Genomic DNA, 25,080 nt, shown 5'->3' with positions numbered 1-25,080 from the left:
AAATTCAGTGGCCACCAGTGAGTGCATGAGTCACATTAATCCAATGCATAGACATTTTTTTCAATAATAATTACTAGACAAAAGGGAATTCAGAATGCTTGTTACACAATCACTTTGCCTGCACATACAGGTGAACACCACCAGCATGCATACCCACCTAGAAAGAAAGGGCAGGCATTCACATTTGTACAAAATGTGCCAGCCAAAGCAAAGGGTTTGCAGTTCAAGAGATGTGAAAAGAGCATGACAATTACTTCGGGCAGAGATTTGAGATAAGGAAGTTTGGAGTATCTGCACAGTGGCTGTCACCGTGACATCGGTGTACGGTGGCTATGTTTGGAGATCTTGATTTCATTCGTTGATGGTCCAGAGAGTCAGAGCACTCGTGCTATAAAACCTCTGGAACATGGCTAACTGCCACATAATACAGCGGAATGATTTATCTTCAGGAGTGCCGCTGTTCCCTGCAATAACTGACACGCCACTCACAGAGACACCTGTCACAGGCACTCCTTTGCCTCACCCCTGCACAGGACTGCCAATTACACGCACCCCTTATCTACGCCTTCTGATGTCGCCAGGACATGCTTGGTTTGCAGAGCTGGCCACGCCGAAATATCTCATTTTTCTTGTACTGCAACTACAAATTTCACAAAGGTGACATATTTTTTTTGAATGCACTGCCGTGTAGCTGTCATATAATATCTATTTATTGTTTCACTCAAGTGATTGTTAGAACAGCATGCAAGAGAGAGAGAGGCATTGTAATGCAGCGTCTGGGCCAATGAGGAGGGGAGGGGGAAGAGTGAACAGATGGTTCACACGGTTCATAGATCTTTGATTGTACTTCACAGCGACTGAATACATGCGTTACGTATGGAAAGGAAGTTAGCAACCCGTTGCGATGAACGAGTCGACCTGAGTTGGATTTCCGGCTACAGCTGAGTGACCCATTCACCAATCCGTATTGACCAGTGTGGTGAAGTATGATCAAACAAATTCTTATAACCGACGCGGAATGGGGAGGCCTTAATTCAACAGTCATTTGACAAAGAGCTGAACATTATTATGTATTGTTATTATTAGCAATTCTTCGTAAGAATAACTAAATTTGTTGTTGTCTGTTTGAGAACGTTGCATCTATTTCATGAAGAATCAATCGCGAGCAGGTAATTGTCTCTATGTTAATTAAACCATGGGAAATAAGTCTTAGCGTATAAGTCTTAGACGGCACATAATTGGGAAAGGATTTGTTTTCTCTTCACATCTTCATGTTTACTAATAGGAGTTTTCCCCTTTTTTCTGGCAACAAAACTGACACCTTTTTGCAAGGAATCATGCTTACATTAACCACAATACCTGCAGTCAAATGCAAACAAAAAACAATACTCTGATAATTTATGCATTGTCTTTGAAACTGATTGGTCCACACCAGAGACAGCTTTCTTTGGAGCCTAGTCTCATATGGTGTTCGACCAGATGACGCCAAAAGGCGCACAGTTCAAAGACAACGCACCACCAGAGTAACGAGAGCTCGGGGCGAGCAGCCACATCATGGGACCTCCTTTGCCAGTACCAACATATACTAATAGGGTTTTTCCCCTTTTTTCTGGCATGTTTGTTTGTTATCTGGCTGATTTCAGGAATACATCTGCATCACTAACGATAAATACCTCGCTGCTGGTGAACGAAAAATCCTCAGCGCATTTGCGTCGGCATGCGCGTCCACTCAAAACATTAACAAACCATCCGTTCCGTCGGATGCCTCATTGGCGGAAAATCGATTTGTCACCCTGGCTCCCGTGTAGGCTTCACACTCGTGGTCGTTGTAAGCAGGTTAGTTAATCAATGGGTGAGAAAATGGCACAAACGCAATAGGTATATAATGCCGCGGGAGATGAACGACGTGGAAATGTATGATCCTCGGCAGGGCTATGTTAGGTCACGTCCCCTGCAGAAATACCTCCTGGTGTTCCATGAGATTGTAGCATTTCTATTGTAATATTTTCAAAAGATTATAGATTGCCTCAGAACCCAGCATGAGCATGTATATGTTACGTTGTAGAATGGAATACAGTTCGGTTTTTCGATGGGATTGGGGGAAAGCTCTTTAGTTATAGTTTAATCACAGCCTAATCCTTTTAAGCACTTTTCAGATGTCCATGAAAAAAACGCTATATATATTGTATTTCACAAAGGATTAAGAACACGAGGACTTAATTAACTTCAATTTGCTTTGCAATCCATTACCGGTGCTCCTTTAATATACGCACATAAATACATACGGGACAAATATACAGGAAAGCGCCGCAGAAACAGAGAACACGGCGTCCGAATGACCGGCATGGACGCGTGAAGCATCACGTGCCCCTAGATGTGATATGGAAAACGATAGAGGAACAAGGGGAAGGAAAGAGAGACAATGGGAAGAATAGAGAGATAAAGGAAATTTAATATTTATTGCTGCTCATTAAACATGCGTACTGTCCCCTGACATTACAAATTGTATGTATCATTCCCAATCATCTTTTTGTACATTTATATCCCACAATAAATATTGTTTATTTTATATGATTCGTATCATTATTGTGATTTTTACAGATGTTGATTTTATGAAGAAAAAAAATGTATAACGGCACAAAATGTGTGGCGTAAATCCGCTGCAGGACTGAAACCGAAAGAAGGGAATCCTCAATGCAAGCTGCCGTGTGTTCTTGTGAAAAGAGATGCACTTCGTTTTGATGTCATGCAGTGTGTGGAGGAGGCAGCACACAGTCTCATGCTGTGTCATCCAGGGTCACTTAGATGGTTTCCTATTAAATGTAACGATGGGCGAATTGTATCAATGCTGCTTTTAATGGATTCGTACACATGCTTTCTTTCATAAATATTTTTCATGCTAAATTCATTCTCTACATTTTATTTATTTAAAAAAACCAGGCGAATTACCAAAACAGACATATCTTTTTTTCATAGATGAAACCCATTGAAAAAGGTAAATAGAACTATGCAAAGGGAATGCATATGCTGTAACGTTTATGGATATTCACATTAAAATGTGATGCAATATTCTAAAACATCGGCTTAGAACTCAGAAGTTGTTGACCACATTAAAGCACAAGCGCTCTCCAAATTAGATTGGCCAGCAGATGGTGTTGCAGCATCAAAGTCAGACGTCATTAGGTACGGTTGCACTAAATAGGATCATTTCTTCACAAGCTTGTGCGGAAGACTCGAACCAATTAAAATGGATGTATCATCATTAGACCAAACCAGACCAAGCAACGGGGTTCGACGTCGTCTCAAATTGAATAATTTGTTTACGACGAGCTAAACAAAAGTCACTAACTCAGCAGCACGGGCAAACCAGTCCCTGGCGAAGCATGTATTGTAAGATCCATTCCAATGTTTTATTTAGCGAAGAGCCTAATCCACACACCACAACAGATGGCACCTGCTTGGATTGTGTTGTTGTTGTAAAACTGAGAAACACCGTCATCTGTTAATCCAACCACGGATGTTCTTCCATGCGAAGCTGTAAGCATTTGATGTGGACGTCGCCCAAATTTTTTTGCGGCGACGCTTCACCCCTCCACACATGCTGCCACCGCAACCTGTTACGCAATCTGCTCCTCCTGCCCGGCTTGTGGCCACGGAGAAAAGCCAACGCACGTGTGCAGGTTCACAGCCAACGAGATCGAGAGCGCACATTGGATCTCGTTCCAGCAGACAGCGGAGCCCAAAAAAACTTCTTTAAATGAAAGCGAAAGTGATGTTCTGGTCGAATGAGCGTTGACGTAATTGGTGCTCATCTCCTGCTTAAAACCGGAAACAGCGGTGTAAATTCCACATTTCCATGGGGGGAGGTGAGTCTACCAATACATTTACCAGGTAAGGCCCACTAAACTGTATAGCTCTTTTTCAGAAGCGACCTGGCCACAAATGACACCTGAATGAAGTGGCTTATCACGTCGAAATGTATAGCAGCCAAATACTCTAAACGCATGTTAATTGTAAATGTGGAAGGAAAAAACTGGAGGACCCACAAAAAAAATCCACGCGACCACGGGGAGATCATGCAAACTCCAAATATACAGGCATCATCAGGGTCGGGATTGAACCCACGGCCTCCTGCATACCAGGCTAGGGAGTTAACATCTCGCCATCGCGGCAACCCCAGAGAGGGTGATGGTTTGACTCAACCCGCTGCCAGGATTTGAACCCACCAACCTTTTTGACTGCAAGCTCGCTCTGCCGCTGAGACACTTGGCTGAATATTTTAGTTACCCTCGGTTTATGCAGAAAGCGTAAAAGTGTTGATGGGGATAAAAAAAAAGATTACCAGTTCATTAGCGGATGTCTGAAAAAAAACAAACAGAAGGCCCATTCACTATAATTAGTGCTGGCACTTAGAGCAATTAGACAATACTAACCGGGAGTAAAAGCAACAGAAACTGGGAGCTCTGAAACCAATAAGCAGTTATACTCTTTAATGTTTGACTTTTGATTGTCTAAAAATGTTTAAATTTAAAGGAAAATGCAAACCAAAAATGCAAACAGCTTGTGACTTTATAGGCACTGTATGTACTGTGTGTCTTAGCTGTTCAACGGCGAGTTTGAAACTATGTTAATGAAAAACTAAGAGTCTAAAATTACTGCCAAGCACTTTTAAGATTGCTACGGCGATTAAACTGAATTTACAGTTTTATTCAAATGTATGGGAATGATGTTACTGTGACTGGAGTCCCATACTGATGCACTTCATTCTATGGTTTTACCTTAACAAAGCTTTAAACTAATAATGTTTTTTTGGGTTGAACAGGGTTCCACAATCTATACAGAATGTTCGTGCCAAAAACATCTTGCAATTCGGCAGCATTTGATTAACAAGGCTGACAGCTGATGAGACTCAACATGTCGAAGCAGGTCCAGAGTTTGATTACTTGAATAAATAATTATAATTGTTGGTATAATATTGGTCTGGAATGGCACATGGCCGATGACTAAAACGATAATTTAAATTTTTTTGTACATGTGTCATTACGTCTTTGTTATGTATGTATCCGTTGACTCCATGGACAATCTTGCAAATGAGATGGTCCATCTCAAGGGATTATCCAGGTGAAAGATGTAGTTATAAAAAAAAAATAGTGGAGAGAGAACGCAGGTCTGCTTATATGCAATCAACTCACATTGAATTATGTGCGAGAAACAGCCTAGGCATGCCTCCACAAAATAATAGCAAGTTGGTGTTTAAGTTGCCTCTCACTTCAAGATAATACACAATTTAAGAAATTAAGGTTACTTACAAATATACAGTAATATGTGAGTTCGTTATTATTTGAAGGTATACATTTAAACCATTGCATATATAAGCCTTCCCAAGCAGTCCTGAGGCAAGTTGAATTTAAAATAAAATAAAAATTAACGAGTAGTTTCCACATCGATATATTTAATATATTTCCAATGAGACATTACAGCAAATAATAATAATCGAATTGTAATAATAACAACTATTCAAAGTGTGTAATATGTCAACTGCTAGATAAGGCATCCCCAACACTTTATCTGTTAGTAAAGTCATGTAGGTATAAAATAAAATAAACATTTAAAAAATCTATATTTTAAAATAATTAAAAATTAAAAATATAAAATAAATAAATTGTGACTGGAGTGCCATACTGATGCACTTCATTATATGGTTTTACCTTAACAACGTTTCAAACTAATCATGTTTTTGTGATTTAATTTATTTTTTGATTATTTTTTATTTTTTATTCTTATTTTTTTTATAAAAAAAAGTGTTTTATTTTATTCTATACCTACGTGACTTCACCGAAAGAACCAAAGAGTATGGAACATTGCAGTCACGAAAACTTAAGATCTAAACTTTGTCTGTTACGTGGATTGTTTGAGACTACTTCCCCATGTTGTTCAGTGCAAGTTTTGTGAAGGGTCTACCCAAGACCGGTTCAGACATCACTTGCCACTAACGTCAGCCGTGGCTGGGAATCAAACTCAGGTCACTGGGTTTATAGCGCAGTGCGTAAAACTGCTGCTCCTCCCCAGCAGTAAATACACAGTGATGATGATTATTATTGATTATATAGCGCTGCTGTACAGAAGTTCTTGCGCATGGGCTAATGTAATCTGCCCAGTGCACGTCGGTTGAAGGTGATATTTTTCTCAGGTTAACACCAAATACTCACTTTGCCTCCCTGCCACGAATCATAAGTGCCCCGCCAGAGGCTGTGAACACAGCCAGACATATGGATTGTTTAACCAAGGAGCTTATTGCATTTGTATTATGGTATAATGCCCAAAGAATCAGCTCTGAGACAGCTCAGGCCTTAACTCTATATTGCTATTACTATCGCACGTAAATAATTGATACGGTCATGATATCAGTAAAATGGCAAAAGAACACTGGCATTGATTGCTGGCTGAGGGATGTCGGGGTGTCGGTGTTACACACCAGAGGTGAGAATAGCCAAGTGCCCTTGCTCTGTGTTTTTGTACCATTTGCCATGAGACTTAATGTGACTGCAAACACATCACCAGGTGGTTTCATATGGGAAATAGGGCTCGTGTTTGGATTTACAAAAAAACATTTCCTTTGTGGATTTTCAGATTCCAATACCTGATATGATTGAATCTAAATTTATCGATGCATTGAAGTTGGATGTGTGCAGAAATGGAAGAATAAAATTGCAGTGTTTGCGATGAGTACTAAAACGTGGACAACAATGAGAGAACAGCTTCACAGTAAATTTCGATTTAAAGCTTTCGTGACTGCAGGGATTCATCTTCTTGGTTCTTTCGGTAAAGTCACGTAGAATGGAAATAATAAAATAATAAAAATAAAAACATAATAAAATAATTCTCACGACGTTTCGGCCACAACGCAAGCAGCCGTCCTCAGGTGAAGAACATGTCTGTCGATAAGACAGAGTCGTGAGAATTATTTTATTATGTTTTATTTTTATTATTTTATTATTTCCATTCTACGTGACTTAACCGAAAGAACCAAGAAGAAGCTTCACAGTATTTTATTCGTTTAGCTTTTGTAACTTGAATCACGATAATTGGATATCTCATTCGACCATTATAACAGTATGGACATTATTCATATTCGGAGTGTATTCCGGTACAACTGCTGTACGTGACTTTGTCACCAGATATTTTTTACGTGAGTCGCGCGACGCATTGATGCCCAACTAAACCTAGATTAAGAATCGCTATCAAGGCTGTGGAGACTTTAAATCAGAGTCGCAATGGAAATGGCACTGCTGATATGTTTTTGAGTTGCCCCACATGGTGCTCAGAACGATGTCCGACGTTTCCCTCCACATCCTGAAATATACTTTCAGAACAAAACGTCAGACATCATGCTGAACAATTCGCCAAAACACATCGGAGAATTATACAGCTGTGGACGTCTATGCAGTTGTATTATAGTATGATTGAAGTGCGGAATAAATTTGAACAATTGGATGCAAGTGAGAGTATCTAACGCAAAGTTGATGAGTAAATATCATGGACAGAGATCAATGAAAGGCCACAATCACTAACGTCTTTGAGAAAGGACATCGCACTTAGAAATAATCATTTTTTTTCACAAAAATTTAAGAGATAAAGTTTAAACAGTTCATGCCAGAAGTTGGACAAATTCATGTGCATTGCCATGAGGGTGATAACATAATGGGTATATTCACTTTTGCTGCTATTAATCAATAAATAATGTCGTAATTTTTTTAAAACTATATGGAGTTCTGAGATGCAAAGAATACATTTACTTAATTTTCATAGTTTCTAAGTCTGATATCGATTTTTTTTCTAATTGTATATTAGCTGCTGTGACATGGATGGGATTACTAAATATATTGACAGAGAAAACAAGAATACAGGCTGATACGTGGAAACGAAGTGTGGAGAGGTGCATGATGGGAAAATCACACTGATAGAAATAGGGACACATAGGGTAGACAACACACGCAAGTCACAGACGTAATATTGACTTTAAAAAAAAAATTCAAGTGGGCTTGAACAGGATAAAGGAAATAATAGCCAGTGGTCGAGACTAATAACACTGGAAGCCGAGTGAGGGAAACATGCCCAAGAGGATGCCTCGTGAGAGATGTTGATAGCTTGGGAAGACCTCCAATCAAGCAGTCGACAGATAATGTCTCGTGAGAATGGCAACGAAGTTCCACATATCAGATGCAATTAGCCAATCAAAAGCATGACAACTGATTATTATTCCTCTCCAATAACCACTCAATGTTAATATGATCGCCCTTTCATTGTCTACCTCGTCTGTGTATATTCTGAGGACTGCCCATTCTCTCTCTCTCTCTGTCTTTTTGCCCGCCTTAAATTTGATGTATTAGTCATCGAGGTGGCATCTCACAACATGCAACTTTTATTTAGTTCAGTAAAGAATGCCTCTTGAGAGGCATCAAAGTCTTTCCCAAAATGGTTGAGTGGTGCAAAGTACATGGGAAATAATTTTCCATCACACTCTTTGTATTATGATTTATGTATTCAGATGCTCCTCGTGTCCTGTAAGGTATTGCCCTTGATTGTATACCTTCAAATGTTGAAGCGCTTACTATGTGTTGAACATTGTTTTAAATAATTGTTATTCTGTATTTTTGTGACCTATTTGTTGTTCTGTATTTGTAACTACTTTTTTGTTCTGCATGCTAACGATGTCACATCTCTTAGAATGTAATCAGTTGTGTCTCTCTTGCAAAGCAGCCAGCCTGAGGCTGAGTGTTACTCACCTGCATTACCAATTAAAATTGAGCTCAACTCTTAGATGGTGCAACATCGTGAAATCATGGGCATAGCTACTTTGTTGTTCCGCGGGTGTCTGTGACACCAGTTTTTTTTTTTTACAAATAACCCTCAACAATTTGGAACAAAAATTATGGTATTTTTTACATCCACATTTTTCTCCCTCCCTTGCATTTAGTTTGTTGTCTTTCACCCCCCGCACCTCCCATTAGCACGGTTGACTACGTACGGTGCGAAAGAAGTTCAACGCACGTACATAAGTGCCGATTATCCTGAAAATGAAACGTTTAAATACAGAGCGCAGCACGAAGAGCAGGCTCGGTGCTGCGTCGGTAGCCACGAGTTGCTTAGATTTAATATAATTATAGTGCAGGAGACCTCCTCTGATTCATGCATGTTGAAGTGGACGAACTTCGCCGATCCTGTCTGTTATCTAACCAACAAGCGGTGGGAAGCTCTTGCGAGCAGTCGCCCACACAGCCAACTGTTCCAGCGTGTGTTGGCCACTCCTCTGCATGAAATATGTTCATGAATGTCAGATGGATGGGAAGGTCCCTTAGACTTTATGCAATCGCGAAGGAGAAGGCTGCAGGGCACCGTGTAGTGATGGCAGCATGAACACAAGACAGGCGGGTGTTTAAGGTGCCAGACTTTATTGTGGATAAGGGCGTCAATAGTTACTGCCTTGCTATAAAGTGTGTGGGGGGCGGGGGGGGTAAGGTTCCGTTGGGTTTAACAGCACAGCAATGTCCAGACTGGAAAGAGGAGTCGTGGTCTCTCTATTGCCGCGTCTGGCAAACGCACAGGATGTGGAAATAAAACCTTTACAGCACCACCTTAGATGCTGCTCGCCTAAGGCACATGCCACGAGTTAAATAATAAACAAACGTCTGGGGGGATACCATATTGCAAACAGCGCTGCACAGATTTATACGTTTCCCTCAAAAGGATAGCCACCCAAAACTTTTCGGGTTCACCTTGCATCTCAAGTAAACGATCAAAGAATAAATCTGTGATTAATGAATATGACTCCTGAAGTGGCAAAATTATCTTAATCGAATATAAATTACTAATTCAGTTTATGATAGGTCACTGACAATATTGGGCAACTCATTGCCTCCACGTGTCAGTCTTGTGCCAATCACTCTTCCCATGCTCTTCCCACATGTTCACGTAACGTGCAATCCTTTGACCAATGCAAGGCCCCAAGCCAACTCACCATGAATGTCTCTAATCTCGTCAGATCTCAGAAAGCTAAGCAGGTTTTATCCTGGTTAACTTTTTGGATGGGTGACCAGCAGGGCTTGCCATGGGAATGGGGTGGTGAGGTAGCCAGAAGATGGCTGTGCCGAGTGTTCACCTGTGGAGACTCGGGACTTGTTCAACACAAAGCCAAACACTCATCAGTAGAATTCGCTAATCATCCCAATAAAATCTGAGACTCAGTGAGGCTTTCCTGGGTAAAAAAAAAATGCATTATACAGGGCGCTTAAATTGTTAAAACACTTATATGGGACTATCGTTTTTAATGGTTAAAGAATGGATAATACACTGTAACATGATAACAAATGTATGTTAATAGGTTCAAAAAGTCAGAGTCTCCACTTATTGGCCATCATTGTCAACACATGCCTGGAATCTTCTACATGTAATCTGCTGAGCCCGGAGGCACATTTCTTGTAGTGTTGTTGGAAATTCCAAAAAGTTATTCTTTGGTTCGTTCGGTAAAGTCACGTTCGTCTCTGTGTGTCTATGTTGTGTCTCTCTCCCCTTTTTTTGTCTCTCTCTGTGTGTCTCTGTGTTGTCTCTCTCTGCTTGTGTGTCTGTCTGTGTGTCTCCGTGTCTGTGTTTTGTCTCTCTCTCAAATTTAGTTCTTCCTGATGACGATTGCTTGTGTTGCAATCGAAACATCGTATTCTATCATTTAATTTATTTTCTTTCTACGTGACTTTACCGAAAGAAAAAAAAGAGTAATTCCTGCAGTCACGAAAGCTTCAAATCAACATTCTCAGAAGTGTTAACATTTTTTTGAAGCACCCTGAAATATCCTGTGTAATGGAAGCTCAAACCAACGATAAACCTATCAGTGGTGAAAGAATTGAAAAGGTGTTCCCTGTAAAAAAACATATAATCAGTGGGGAAACACAATTCCTTCCATGTTCCACCCCAATATAACCTCTGGGCGCACAATGTTAGCCCCAGCTGTGAGATGCTCCAGCTGCTGCACTCCATTAGAGCCAGACACGCCACAAGCGGCACGATCAGAGGTCAATATACAGGGGGAAAGAGAACGGGCCTAATGCTCGTACATAATGGACACGACGATCAACGATTATGTCCCACGCCTTTGCGGGCAAGCGGCCCGCTCGCAAACGGATGGGCACGAGCCGCTGGATGCTTGCCGTACAGAGCGCACCGTATATTGTGTTGGGTGTTTCCATTTTCTGGCCCCCCCGTCACCGCGCCCCCACAACGGGGCACAATTATTGACCCCGCTTGACCCGGCAACGTGCTGCGTGTGACGAGCAGTTTCCCAGATCCGCCAATTTGTTCACATGACCCCCCCCACTTTCCGAGCATGCACGATGTATATACACACACGGTCCGTGTTATCACCAATTCAACGGGATGATGAGCTCTCACTCGGATGGTCAAGTGTTTGCGCTGCACCACCTGTGACCAATACTATCCTTCACCCCCGTGGTGAGAGATTATGTTATTGGAAAAGCCTAATGGTGCCTTGCAGATGCCAGTGCACGTCACACATTTGTAGGTTTTTCAAATCGGTCTGCCCCGGTGGGTGACATTGACCAGACACCGATGACAGCTGAAACAAAAAAAACAGCTGATGTCCTTCCAAACTTTGGTGTATTGACTTTTATCTGCGTGTTCATTTGTGTTGAGTACCTATATGTCTGACCTCATCCTCATGCCCCCAGCTCACGCGGCACCGGCGGCATTGCACCTGAAACTGAACAGTGCCAGGGAATCGGCGAATCTGCTTCGGACATGACGCTGAAGTGCAACATGCCACGTGATGATCAAAGTTGGGCTTCGGCAGCTTCGCCTCCGAAAGGTGAGCAGCTTTGCAGGAGAGGTCTGATGTCCCCCCCCCCACACTCCCAATTGTGTCAGCAAGGCCGCACGCGAACACCATCGTTGCACTTGAACGGAGGGCTTCAGTGTCTCAGCGCACTAATGGTTGATTGTACTTTACAACCCACGCTGGCTGCGAGCCTTTCTCAAGCCGGGGATCCAATCAGTGCCCACGCAGATGCTGCAATTAAAGAATGCACCGAGGCATGGAAATTCATTGATCTGGCAATTTTCTTCAAAACGTGTATCCCAAATTCCGCCCTAGTACGCAGACCCCAGAGATATTGTGTATAATTATACTCCTCTGAAATTGAGCCAAAGTAACGGTTGTACTCGCTGTCACCTAGAGATATCGACAAGATTCTCATCTCGTTACCTTATTACGTGAAGGGCAATGTTTAGGTTTTTAAAGGCAAATCAAATTTCAATACAATCGAGCATTATTGAACGTTTTTCCCTGTTTGAGTTAGCGAATAATTTAAAACTGTTTTCTGATATTCTCTGATGCCTTTACCCACGTATATATTTTTAAAAATAGCAATGGCAGATAAAACATGTACGAAATAATAATCATACTAAAATAATGCAACCTTCGGTCAAATCTGGGACAAAAATAACTTCGCCTCACATTCACTATACAGGCTGCTTGCAAGGGGAGGAAATGTCACCTTAATTATCTCTGCTCAAAACACAATGAGCCATGGGTGACAGAGTAGTGGACAAGGGAGGTCACCACACATGCGACCATATCTTCTCTGAAGCCCTCTCTCACCGGACCCAAGAATTGCGTATGGCCAATTCCAAGGTGGCAGTGACCAAGGAAATGTGGTCGCTGCTGAATCAGCTCTTTTGCTTCTTATTTGGTTAAGATCCTTCCTCGGGGCTGAAGGCAATTGTATTGCCTCAGCAAGAAGGCTGTTTGGTAGGCAGTTGTGTGCATGCGTAGGCACAAACATTCATCATTATCATCAGACACGGAGAACCCCCTGGTGGATGAAGACCTCCCCCTATCCACCACCAACTGCACTCGATCTGACTTCATCCCTCCATCTCCTCCTATCGGACACATTCAATTCCTTGGCTGCCATTTTGTCATTATTCCTGACCATCGTCGATAATCTCTTCTGGTGACGTTTCTTGCCTGTGTCCGCTTACTCTTACTTGAATAGAATGAATTATAGATTTATACCTCCGTATATTTTCTCATGCATGTGTTTTTTTTTATCCTTCTATCTCAACGTAATTCCACGCATGCATCAACCCACGCTGCCTTGCGCCCCGTTATTTGTTTTGGTTCCAATGCTTTTAGAATTGGCCACGTTTCTGAACCATATATTACAGAGCAGAGTACGCAGAATGAATATTTATTTTGAGTTGCAAAATCAACGTCCGAGATAAATCTCGGCATCAAGCCCTTTAAAATGTTGTGCACTGTTTGAAACTAAAATTAATTGTACAGTTCTGTGTATTGGCTAAAAGTCTTTCTGCAGGTCAATAGCTCTCTTTGGCCTCTGCATAATTCTTGAACATCGATTTCCCCCTGTGGGCGCTAGGTATTAATGTAAATGAGAAGTGCAATAATATACATTTTATATACAGTCCTCTGTTTAAGAATTAATAAGTAAATGTGCTATATATATTGCACAGTCATATATCAACAGACATACAGACGTTTGTCAGTCCACTGCTGAATGCAGTCCTCTTCTTCATGTGGTGAACTTCATGGGTCATTGTTTGACCAAATATCAGCATGCTGGTCAGTGTGGATTATTAAAGGGAGGGGGCCCAAGAATGCTTCAGATATCAATTACTGCTGATTTTAGCCTGATGCGGGGATTGAACTGATGTTACCGGGCTCATAGCGTGGTGCACTAACCACTGCGCATCCGTGTCCCCCCGCCTACCGCCCGCATATTGCACGTACGACATTACTTGCTGTTGGTGCATTGACTATATTGTAAATAGTGAGGGAATAAAAATAAATGATCAAAGGGAAATTGTTCAATAAAACAGAAATACAATATGAATGCATGTCATTTCCACTCAGGTAGTTCTGTTGCATACTGTGAAACATCCCCCCATCGTTTTCAATCATATAGCGCACAGTCTCTTTGTGAGTCTGAATATGCACCACTTGAGAACACGAAGATGCAAAAAACATGACTCTCTCATTCAATGGATCCTTTTTCCTCGCGGTCCTTTCAACTTGTTTTTTATTTTGGGGGAGGGGACAGGTTAACAGTGGTATCAACACTGGGAATTATTTTGGTGGCTTTTAAAAAATAGAAATGTATAAAGGTGACAGACAGAGGTTAAATGGCTCCTTATGCCTCCAGTACTGGACGAATATCCCCTTCAGGTTAATCCCGGACAGCTCTGGTAGGTTTAGGTTAATCTCTCATTTGTCCCACCCAGAGGGTTCAGTGATCAAATCCCTGATGACCAATGCTGCTTAACCAAAATTGATTTCGAGGCAGATTTCCACCTCATTCATATTCATCCAACAGACTATTACATAGGCTTACACACAACAGCATGGACGAACTCAAATATGATCAGCGGGCACCTATGGGATACTTACTGATCGTTTATAGGGAAATGAAGTGCTTGTACCACAAAACAAGGGGAAGGGAAGTGGGAGGGAGGGAACAGGAGTGGGATCACGGGAGTGGGAGTATGGGGCAATTGTAGAGTGACGATGGGATATTGTGCTGCCTCGTAGTAGCAGCCGGGCTGTCCATCCCCATTGCTGATACCTCACCCCCCCCCCACCCCCTCCTATTAATTGCAAGTGTTATATTCGATATAAAAACTGTCTGCAACAGTTAGAAGAGGGGGGAGGGAGTTATTGGACAAAATGCAAAACCGAGGAGAGAGTTAAGTGAACGGTGAAACGGTCTTTTCACGGACACAGTGGCTGGGAGCGAAGAGCGGACTGCGGAATGGACAAACATTGATCTCGTTTTGCTGAGCATGACCGTGGTGATTATTGCTGCTATTATCCGCTTTTAAGTATTTATAACGCAATTCACACCTGTGCAAAATACTCGTTTTACTAAGACGTACTTATTCGGTTTAGCACATTTGTTTCATGTGCCTGTGTTGTGCTCTCCACTGTGTTTCTGTACACCGCGCTCTTCCTTTAAAAAAAAATATGTCACGTGACTGGGGCTTATATTGGGGCGAGAATCTGGATAATACTCTTACTGGCTGTAAGGGGATTTCCCTCTGAGGAAATAAAGGCAGGCGGTGAACAGACAGCGTCTGCGCCCTTGTTCCGTCCGTAGGCTGATAATGGTTTACACGCTGCAAGACTACACCACGATCAGTCAGCAGCCACATTAGGGCAGCCGTACTAATTATTGTGCTCTGCAAAACAGCAAACACTTCCCGCCTGGACACTCCCCTTAGTGATCGACCTAGCACTTATTTACTGGAATTAGTATAAATGCGTTTTGGGTTTTTTTAAACAAACACATTAATGTAGGGACTACTTGTTCTTGAATTGGGAGGTTTGACCGTGCCTTTCCTATTCATCAGTAATTGATGGAATGGGTTCCACTTTATGAGACGACGATAATGTTTGCCCTTTTGAGAGACTGACTCCTGCTATCATCATCACTCATGATAAATCCACTGCTGGATGAAGCCCCCCTCCCCCACCCCAACCACTACCACTACCATCTCTCACGGTCTGGCAATGCATCAATCTATCCAGCACCTACACTCAAGCTACTTTCCATTGTTCCATTTACTCCGTGGACATCCTTTCGGACACATTCCATCATCCTTTGGCTTCCACTCTGTAATCATTCTTGACTATCGGCCATCATCCCTTCAAGTGAAGTGTCCTGCCCAGGCCCACTTAAGTTTCTTAACAATGTTAATGATATAGTAGTAGGGTTTTACCCTTTAAACTGGTACAGAACTGACACCTTTATACAAGGCATCATGTTTGCAATAACCACAACACAAGTAGTCAAAACTTCAAGGACAGTGCATATTATTATCATCATCAAAGTTGTTTCTTTTTGTTTGCATTTTGACTACTTGTGTTGTGGTTATTGCAAACATGATGCCTTGTATAAAGGTGTCAGTTCTGTACCAGTTTAAAGGGTAAAAACCTACTACTATATTTTGCCACTGGTAAAAGAGGTCTCACAATGTTAATGATGACATTACACTGTCTATGCTCCCTAATGCACGTGGCTTGTCTCTCAAAGTAATTCCAAGCAGTCAATGGGTCGAGTACTGCATAACAGTCGTATGAACGTGGAGACTGTGCATGTAGCGATGCATCAATCCTCTGATTGAAATTGATTCTTACTCTAACGATAAATGCATCGATTTAGGGGCGCACGACTCAATTATTTACAATGCACGCTAACTCTATGCTACTGTTAGATTTAGGATAGTTAATTGAATGAGGCAGTACAACAAGACAGAAAATATATGAAACAATACAAATGAGATGCCGTAGTACGAACATAATTTCCTGGGAATTGAATCATGACCATCAATGGCAACAACTAATTGCATCGACAAAATAAGTTAATCATAATACACCAAGTGGAGACATTGTCACTTGTGTGTATGTACCAAGTGCTCACGAATGCCAACTACAATTGAGCCATTTATCTGAGCAAATCAACTAGAATCCACCGAATGAGACTGTAAAGCAATGGGGATTGCAGCATCTTGCCTGGCCTGGATGTCTAATTGTAGTTCTAGATTTGAAGCTTTTGTGACTGCAAGGATTCATACTCTTAGGTTTTTTCGGTAAAGTCACGGAGGTAAAAAAACCCCAATAATAATAATCATAAAATAAAATAATAATAAATGAAAAATAACTAAATTAAATCACGACGTTTCGGAGGCAACACAAGTCTCCGTCTTCAGGTGGGACCGTCACAGCTAAATTTACTGTATCAAGTGAAGAGAAATCCAAGAGACAAGATCTTATATATATGCTGGTTAAAGGGAGCATGCAGGAGCTTATCTAAATGTGGCAGTCAGGGACTGGGAATGTGGGCGGGGCTAGAAGGGAAGGTGGGCGGGGCTAGAAGGGAAGGTGGGCGGGGCTAGAATGGAAGGTGGGCGGGGCTAGAAGGAAGGATTCAAGTGACGCACCTCCACAGGGATTACGGCCGATGTTGGCTTCCAAAACCAAAACAATAGCAGCATTGTTAAACGCGGTGGATGTCAACAACTCGGTAAAATAGAACAGTACCTGTCAAATAAGATGGTACAAATATGCCTAGTTTTTTTTTACATGGTTAAGAACATCTTTCCAATGATCGCTCAATTTGTATCCATCATCACGGTTGAAGTCATTGTGGATTGCAGCGCCTTGCCTGGCCTGGATGTCTCATTGTGGATCAGCACTTTGGCAGCCTCCTCAGGTCATCCGCATATTTGAGAGGGCTTCTATTACGAGTTTGTAAAATGGTATTTTCCCCAAAGTGTTTTGTCCCACACATGCACTGATATCGATCGGCCCGGCAATTGTTGTCTACCAGTTATCTGGAAATGAATACAAACCCATTTTGGTCCTGGTTAGCGAGGCATCCTCTAGGCAAAAGGCAACTGCAGTGGCAAGTCAATTTCTTCCCGCCTAAGTTCCCCGCAGGAGTTATGTTTACAGTGACATCTCTTTATTCTCCAACTGATGACGTACCCCAAAGCAGGTGGGGGTTGTTAAATAAACAAGTATTTTCCTGCAAATGTAAATTCACGCTTCAAATATTTTAAAGCAGAGAGTGCAAGCGGTGATAGTATTTTTTGTTCTGTGCTCTTTGAATTATTTTCTAATTCTTTTTCCTCATAATTTCACAGAAGAAGAAGCAGCCAAAGGATGGACTGACCCAAGAGGATGTCAAGTGAGGAGATGATGGGATTAAATCAGCTCATTTCGCAGGAACTAAATGGATTGTTTTTGCGTCAAAATAAACTGTGAGAGATGGCGATGGCTTGAGGTGAATTTAATCCAGCAATAGAGAAGCATTACATCTGATGATGATTAATGATGACACCTATTCATCCAAATTGATAGTAATTGTCACAACAATTTCAAGTAATGTGCAATGCAATCCCAATGGCAAGGTTTGCACATCGCACAACCATGTGGTGTGGCCTTTACCACCATCTACTGCAGCAGGACCCTAGGCAATGAAAAGGGAGTGCGATTGACGTATTTTAGAGGCCACCATTCATTGCCTTGGGAAAATAAAGGTGCAAATTTATGGGCTGTGGCTATAAGAGCAGCAAGAGCCACCAGCACCATTCTGCACGGAGCCCGATCTGTAGACCCAGGCTGTGGGCCGGTGGCATTATCAGGCTTTATGAGGATCTATTCGTCTGCCTAAACGTCAGTGACCAGTGGCCACCCACTTGGCCAAGAGCGGACACGTTCCCTTTGGCTATCGGCGATTATTTAGAACATAGCATTGGCCGCTCTTCCAACTGCCGTAGCCTGATGTGCACGATGCCAATCCCGTTGCATCGTGTTAACAGGGGATACTTTCGAACACAAGAGTCCGTGTTAGCCCTGAGCTGTGTGTAACTACAATGTAAATCCTGTTTGCGATGCATATGAATAACGTGTTGCCCTCTGACATCACACATTGCATCGACGACAAGACATGGCCAGGGCCAGACACTGCTGGTTAATAATAAATATGAACATTTCTCAAGCACAAACACATCGTGTGCTTTCGTTATTTAAATCTGTGGCTGTATACCCGACAATGAATGGTGTTATTGGAGCCTTGTGATAGAGTAGAAATTGTAATTAAGACGCCAACAATTATTGTCATCTTTGTTTTGGCTCCGTGAATAACAATAAAAAAATTAAATAAACGTAATTGGCCCAAGACGCCACATGCACAGAATTACGATGTTGCCACTATTTACGAGCATTATGTTAATTCGTTGCTGAATTGACAAGGTTCCATGCCTCGCATGCATTGCTACGGAGAAAGTTGTCACTCAAAGGACATTTTAAACGCATCTGACCGTAATGGACTAATTGGCATGCTTGTGGCTAGAATTTGTTCAGTCCACCAACCAAAATACAAAACATGATCGTGACAATTACGTTGCGCATACATATTTATAAACACACTTAAAAGATTGCGGTGACACCCTTTACAAATGCACTGATTGATGTGCCTCGTTTCATTTGCATTCCACAGCAAAATCTCTGGGCTGCCTTATTTTATTACACTGTATTCTGGTTTCAATTTGCCTGCAGCAACTATAATAGGTTGCCTTTTATGAGTCAGCATTAGAATAAAGCAGCTTCAAAATCCAATTATGGCACTTTGAAGGAACACTTAAGATGCAGATATGCTTCATGTCACTTGCTCACATCCGCAAGGAATTACGAATCAGATCAATTAAAAGCTCCACTGTGTGGACATGCGACGGATTTAAAAGATGACAAAACTGCGTTCCTCTTCGTGTCTCGTGCGTGCCGTATCCTATAGCTAATTAATTTTATAGTAGCGGACTGATAAATCAGCTGAGTTGGGAGAATTGTGGGGTTGTGGAATATTGATTCCTTCCCCCTAGTAGGTGGGCTGCCTCAAATTATTCATGGATGAGCATGCAGAGTTTTTACAGGGCAAAAAAAACCTCGCGATGTTCTACAGAATCTTATCACACACCAATTACATGCCCAGCACTGTAGAACACTGATAAGGCAATTCCAGCATGCTTCTTTGATTCACACATCGTTTGGACCGTAAAGTTTGATTTTTATTTTATTCAAACAACTTGACGAATTGTTATCAAATTACTTTTCATTCGAGCACTTAGATTAAAAAAAACACAAGTTAGATTTTTTTAAATTAAATTATATTTCAAGGTTACGTTCATAATGAATGCATCTGGATAAAAAAAATCTGCCCCCCCCAGCTCCTTCCAATAAATAATTAGAATTAATTGAGAATTTAACAAACAATAAAATAATGTTCATTCAAAGTAATCCACGCAACAGTATATTCGTCTTGGCATTTTCGGTTTGCCAATGACGCAACAAAAATCAATGGCATCAACTATTTAAATAAAACACTCCCCTACGAGGAGTGGGAGAAGGTTATGCAGTATATATGTTAGCTTTCTTATCTTCAAAGTGTCATTTTCAAAGCAGAGCAAATTAATTTGATTGTAAACGTTTAATTGAGCACACTTTATAAATTGTAATTAATTTACTTACAATGAAGAGCAGTTGAATGTAAAATGTTAATCACCCAGCTTCATTGTTGTAACATGAAAGTCCGTGGCTGAGTCACACACGGTCAAATAGCAATTACATAAAACATGGACGAGAATAACCTGAAATGTGCCCCATCTCGTCGTCATATTTGAAACGCTAAGAGGGGATGAATACTGCTCGGATGGGCAACCACAATGCATAGGTGTTGTATGATGTTGTGGGGCTATATTGTGGGCTTCAGAGGACAGTGCTGCAAAATACATTGCTCTACTGTACTTCTATGCTCCCACTGCTATGCTCTCCACCTTCACCAACACACACATGCCAGTGCGGTGAAAAAAGAAAGTCTAATAAACTCCCTCATCCAAAAGTGAATTGATAAATATCTGCATGTATATCTTCTTGGTTCTTTCGGTAAAGTCCTGGTTTCACCTGAGGACGGCTGCTTGCGTTGTGGCCGAAACGTCGTGAGAATTATTTTATTACGTTTTATTTTTATTATTTTATTATTTCCCTTCTACGTGACTTTACCGAAAGAACCAAGCAGATGAATCCCTGCAGTCACGAAAGCTTTAGATCGAAATCTGCATGTATACTTTGGGGGAGTTTAACACGTAGGATTTCGCGACCAATATCATCCACAATATAGGTTTTATTTTGGGTTAGATCGCGTAAATAAAAACGAGTGTAATACCGAACAAGGCTACGGCACAGGTATTTGTGTATATATATGTATCATGATCGTCAAGGTTAACACCCTGGTGTGACTCGAACTACTATACAACGTGCACAAGACTGCGATGTTACACGAGACTACCCGTGTCACCCAACTTTGTCTCTTTTACTCTCGGGCTGTTTGACCTCGGGCACTACATAAATCCACGCTCCAGAGGACATCTCTCCAAGGGCATTCCGGAGCAGGGAGACTGTCACAACACTTGTGTCAAGGTCTGAGGATCCGTGTTTAGCAGGCCAAGAAGTGGTCAGCGAGGAAAAGAAATGGTTGCGAGACAATGCTTGTCCCGAGCGAGGTCCTGGGTTGGCTTTGTGTTTGTTTCCAGCAGCAGGAGCAGCAGCAGAGTTAATTTGTTAATGATATCTGTAACAAATCCACAGAAGTGTTATTTACTTTTGCCAATGATGACGAGAAGAAAGCAAAAACGAATAAGCAAGCATGACGACGGCGGTAAGTACCGACCAAAAAGCGAAAGTATGACGGGACGGAATTAATGAGTGCAGTCTGAAACCAAGATAATCCAGTCGCGTCATTAGAGACTGCAGTGCTTCAAGCGAAGCCACAATTTGTAATTGGCGAAATATATATGTATATAAAAAGATTTCCCGAGTTCACTGTTGGGCTGACTTGTGAGAGGGGGGAGGGATTATTGACTAGCGAGGCGACGAGACGACGAGAATGACGATGCGAATTTCTTTGCAAAAAGGTTTCAGTTTGGTGTTTAAACATCTTAACACCTGCTTAATTGCCAAAAGTGGTAAAACCTATTCTTATATTTTGATACTGGCAAGGGAGGTCCCATGAGGTGTGAAAGAAGTTCAACATCCATAATAGAGGTTGTGTTGGGTTAGATTGCATGAATATCAATGTGTCGTTAAACCCGCCACCACCCGACACAGCCAATTTGTAATGTTTGTCACGTAAGCAAAATATGCCAATCCGTGACTAGTTCGGCACACCGGTGTGTTGGAAAGTAAACTACACAGCCTTTAATTCTAGATTTGAAGCTTTCGTGACTGCAAGGATTCATATTCTTAGGTTTTTTCGGTAAAGTCACGTAGGTAAAACATTTACTTGATACAGCTGTCGTGGCTGTGACGGTCCCACCTGAAGACGGAAGCTTGTGTTGCCTCCGAAACGTCGTGATTTTTTATTTTATTTTACTTTTTTAATGTTTTACCTACGTGACTTTACCGAAAAAACCTAAGAATACACAGCCTTTACAATTCGAGTACGACGTTTCGCCAGTAATTACAAGCAGCGTCTTCGGGTGACAGCCAGAGTTCAACGTACGACGATAAAAAAAAATCCCACAGGTTGTCATTAATTAGATTGAGGGTTACAACAACAACGGCATCAACCAAATGACATTAATAATTCTGTTCAAATTAACGCTGCGCGCCCTTGCACCATCGATGAATTCCTCCCTGCTCGTGTGAGTGCGCGCTCGCTTGCGAAACACGGCACGCATGGCGTGTCGTCTCATCGCACGCGGTATCGACTGCACTTTACTGCCACCTTCTCGCGAGACTCTTAACTTTGCCCGCTGCAAGTTTATTTGACAAGTTGGACGCATTTACCGCATACGTTAGTTATTGCGCGTTTACAGTTGAGCAAAATAAATAAATCATTAAGTGGGATAAGCAGCCACTTGTTTTTCGTTGTTGTTGTTGTTCCAAAAAAAAAGAACTGCTTTGCGGACACCATGGACTCCGTTTGCATACGTGCGCGAAGCCCTTTCGTTATGCCGTTCAAATGTGGAAACACAAGAAAATGTGCATCACGTCCATGTTATTTTGAGCTTCTGCTGCTGCCGCTACTTCTGCTGCACGGTCGACCACATGCATTCAGCTTCAATCGGACAGTATCCGCACATTATAATGGCCATGTTTTGCCTGTTGACGTCAACTCCCTTGCCTGCCCTGCATCTATACATGCCGATGCTTGCTTTTGCGCGCACTTCTTATAACGCTCGCAAGACACACGTTCAGTCGAAAGGAAGCTGTGAGCGATCTCATCAGATCTCAGAAGCTAAGCAAAGTAGGAGGCTGTGGGGGCTAGGTATTGGGCAGCCTACGGGAAAAAACTATATTGTTTTACTGTACTATGCTCCAAGGTGTATTTCTCCATCCCCACCTACATCGATGCGCAATGATCAGTGCGGTTAAGTACAGGGATGCTCTCATCCAGCAGTCGAAAGGGCTCTATGCATGCAAAATCTGACGCCACTTAATATCACTCTGTGATAGTGACGGACCTCTTAAAACGTGGTCTACTTTTAGACAAGCCTCGGGACCGCAATGCAAAACAGTGCCTCCTAACACTGCACGTGCACTGTGTTACAGGTCTATTACCGGTAGGAACCTCCTGGTTACACCAGCCCACAGGGGATTATTGTGTCCGTCCGTCGTGCAGGGAGGGGCTGGGTGGGGAGGGAGGGGCTGGGTGGGGAGGGGAGGGGCTGGGTGGGGAGGTTGGGGCTGGGTGGGGAGGGGCTGGGTGGGGAGGGTGGGGAGGGGCTGGGTGGGTGATTGGAGGGGTGGGCTGGGTGGGGAGGGGCTGGTCACCCCGTTGTGCCCTTTTAAAACTCAACGTTTAACCTACTCACGCCGGCTTGTGCCCGCCCTCACAGTCGGGCATATTTGCGGAATACACCACGCCGCCGTTGACCCTGGCCATTGACTGAGCAACCCTACCAGCTCCCTCCGCAGGAATGTGTGAAGCTCTGCTGCTATGCAGACAGAGTGCGGTGGCTGGTGGGAGGTGAAGGACGAGAGCAGGGGGAGAGCATGCGTCCTCCTTGGGACGTGTCCGAACCTCCTGGCTGCTCCACCCCCCCCTCCCCCCACTTGAGATTGTCGGCAGAATGTGTAAGCTCTGTTGAAAGAGGCGGTGCCCACCTTTGACATTAGGCCTGATGAAACAAAAAATAGCTCACCACGCGCTATTCATACTTTTATAATTGAATTGCCTTAGTAGTGCTGTTCGCTTTTTGGCGTTCTCTGCTCTGACACTGGTGGTGAGACGAGGCCATGACGAAGGCTGTCTCTGGTGTAGGGCAATCAGTTTCAAAGACAACGCATATATTATCAGGGGTCGTCCATAAATGACGTCACGCGATTTTGGAGATTTTTGACCCCCCCCCCCCCTCGTCACACGGCGTCACAAAAAGTCAAACCCTCTCCCTCAAATTTGACGTCACAAAGCTCTGCCCCCCCCCAAATAAAACATGCTTCAAATCGCTTTAAACTATTGTCATTGTAGTGCGTATTTAATGTGGCGCTGCACTCTGATGTTGTAGGAGTGTTGTTATAACAATTCTATATTTATTTAAAGTTGCGCATTTTGATGTGATGTCACATTTCTCAAACCCCTCCCCCCTCGTCACACATAGTCACAAATGTCTGGCCCCCCTCCCCCCTAGGTGCGTGACGTCATTTATGGACGGCCTCTCAGAGGATGTTCGTTTGCATGTTTTGCCACAAATATGCGGTTGAATCAAACTCGATGCCTTAACAATAGCTACCTATTTGGTGTTTGCACATCTTAACACGCCCTGTGTTATTGCCAGAAAGGGTAAAGCCATTATTATACTGGCAAACATTTCAGAAATATATAACATTAGACCTGCCCTCATGGCTAGTGCCCTCATGGAATTACTTGCTGCATTCTTTTGCAGTCACTATCCATGTGCAAAGCGATATTCATCTTAAAAAAATGCAATGGCCAATGTGCTAACCCTTACACTCAGGCAACATCCATTGTAGGTGTACACATTTTTAGGTTTTGTATGTGTATATATATATGCTTTTGCCAATTACTCTACATTCCAGTCTACTGTAAGCACTATATTTTTATTATTATGCTTGTTTACCCAGAAAAACTTCACCATGTCCCAAGACTCTTGTTCAGGAAGGTCCTGCCAGTTGTTCACAGTATTGGTTGATGGTTGCTATGTATGCTCCACATCATTAGTTTGTTTATCCCCATTGTGTTATGAAATGGAAATATATCAATTCCAATACTCGCTGCCTCGAGCAGTGCACCGTCTCTTGTCGGAAATTTGCTTTTTGTTTTTGAGAAAGGATCACTCAATTAACTTAGTTTCGCACACTGGCAGAACAGACTGTGCGCGCTTCCCAAATGGATGTTCGTTTCACGTCAATTTGCCAAATTGGGTGACAAATAAACACATGCGTCGGTGTTTTGGGCCAATCGCTGCTCACCAGGC

The sequence above is a fragment of the Lampetra planeri genome, chromosome 34 (assembly GCF_965212315.1).
Source record: "Lampetra planeri chromosome 34, kcLamPlan1.2.h2, whole genome shotgun sequence".
NCBI classification, from domain to species: Eukaryota; Metazoa; Chordata; class Hyperoartia; order Petromyzontiformes; family Petromyzontidae; genus Lampetra; species Lampetra planeri.
This window is presented reverse-complemented; position numbering follows the sequence as displayed.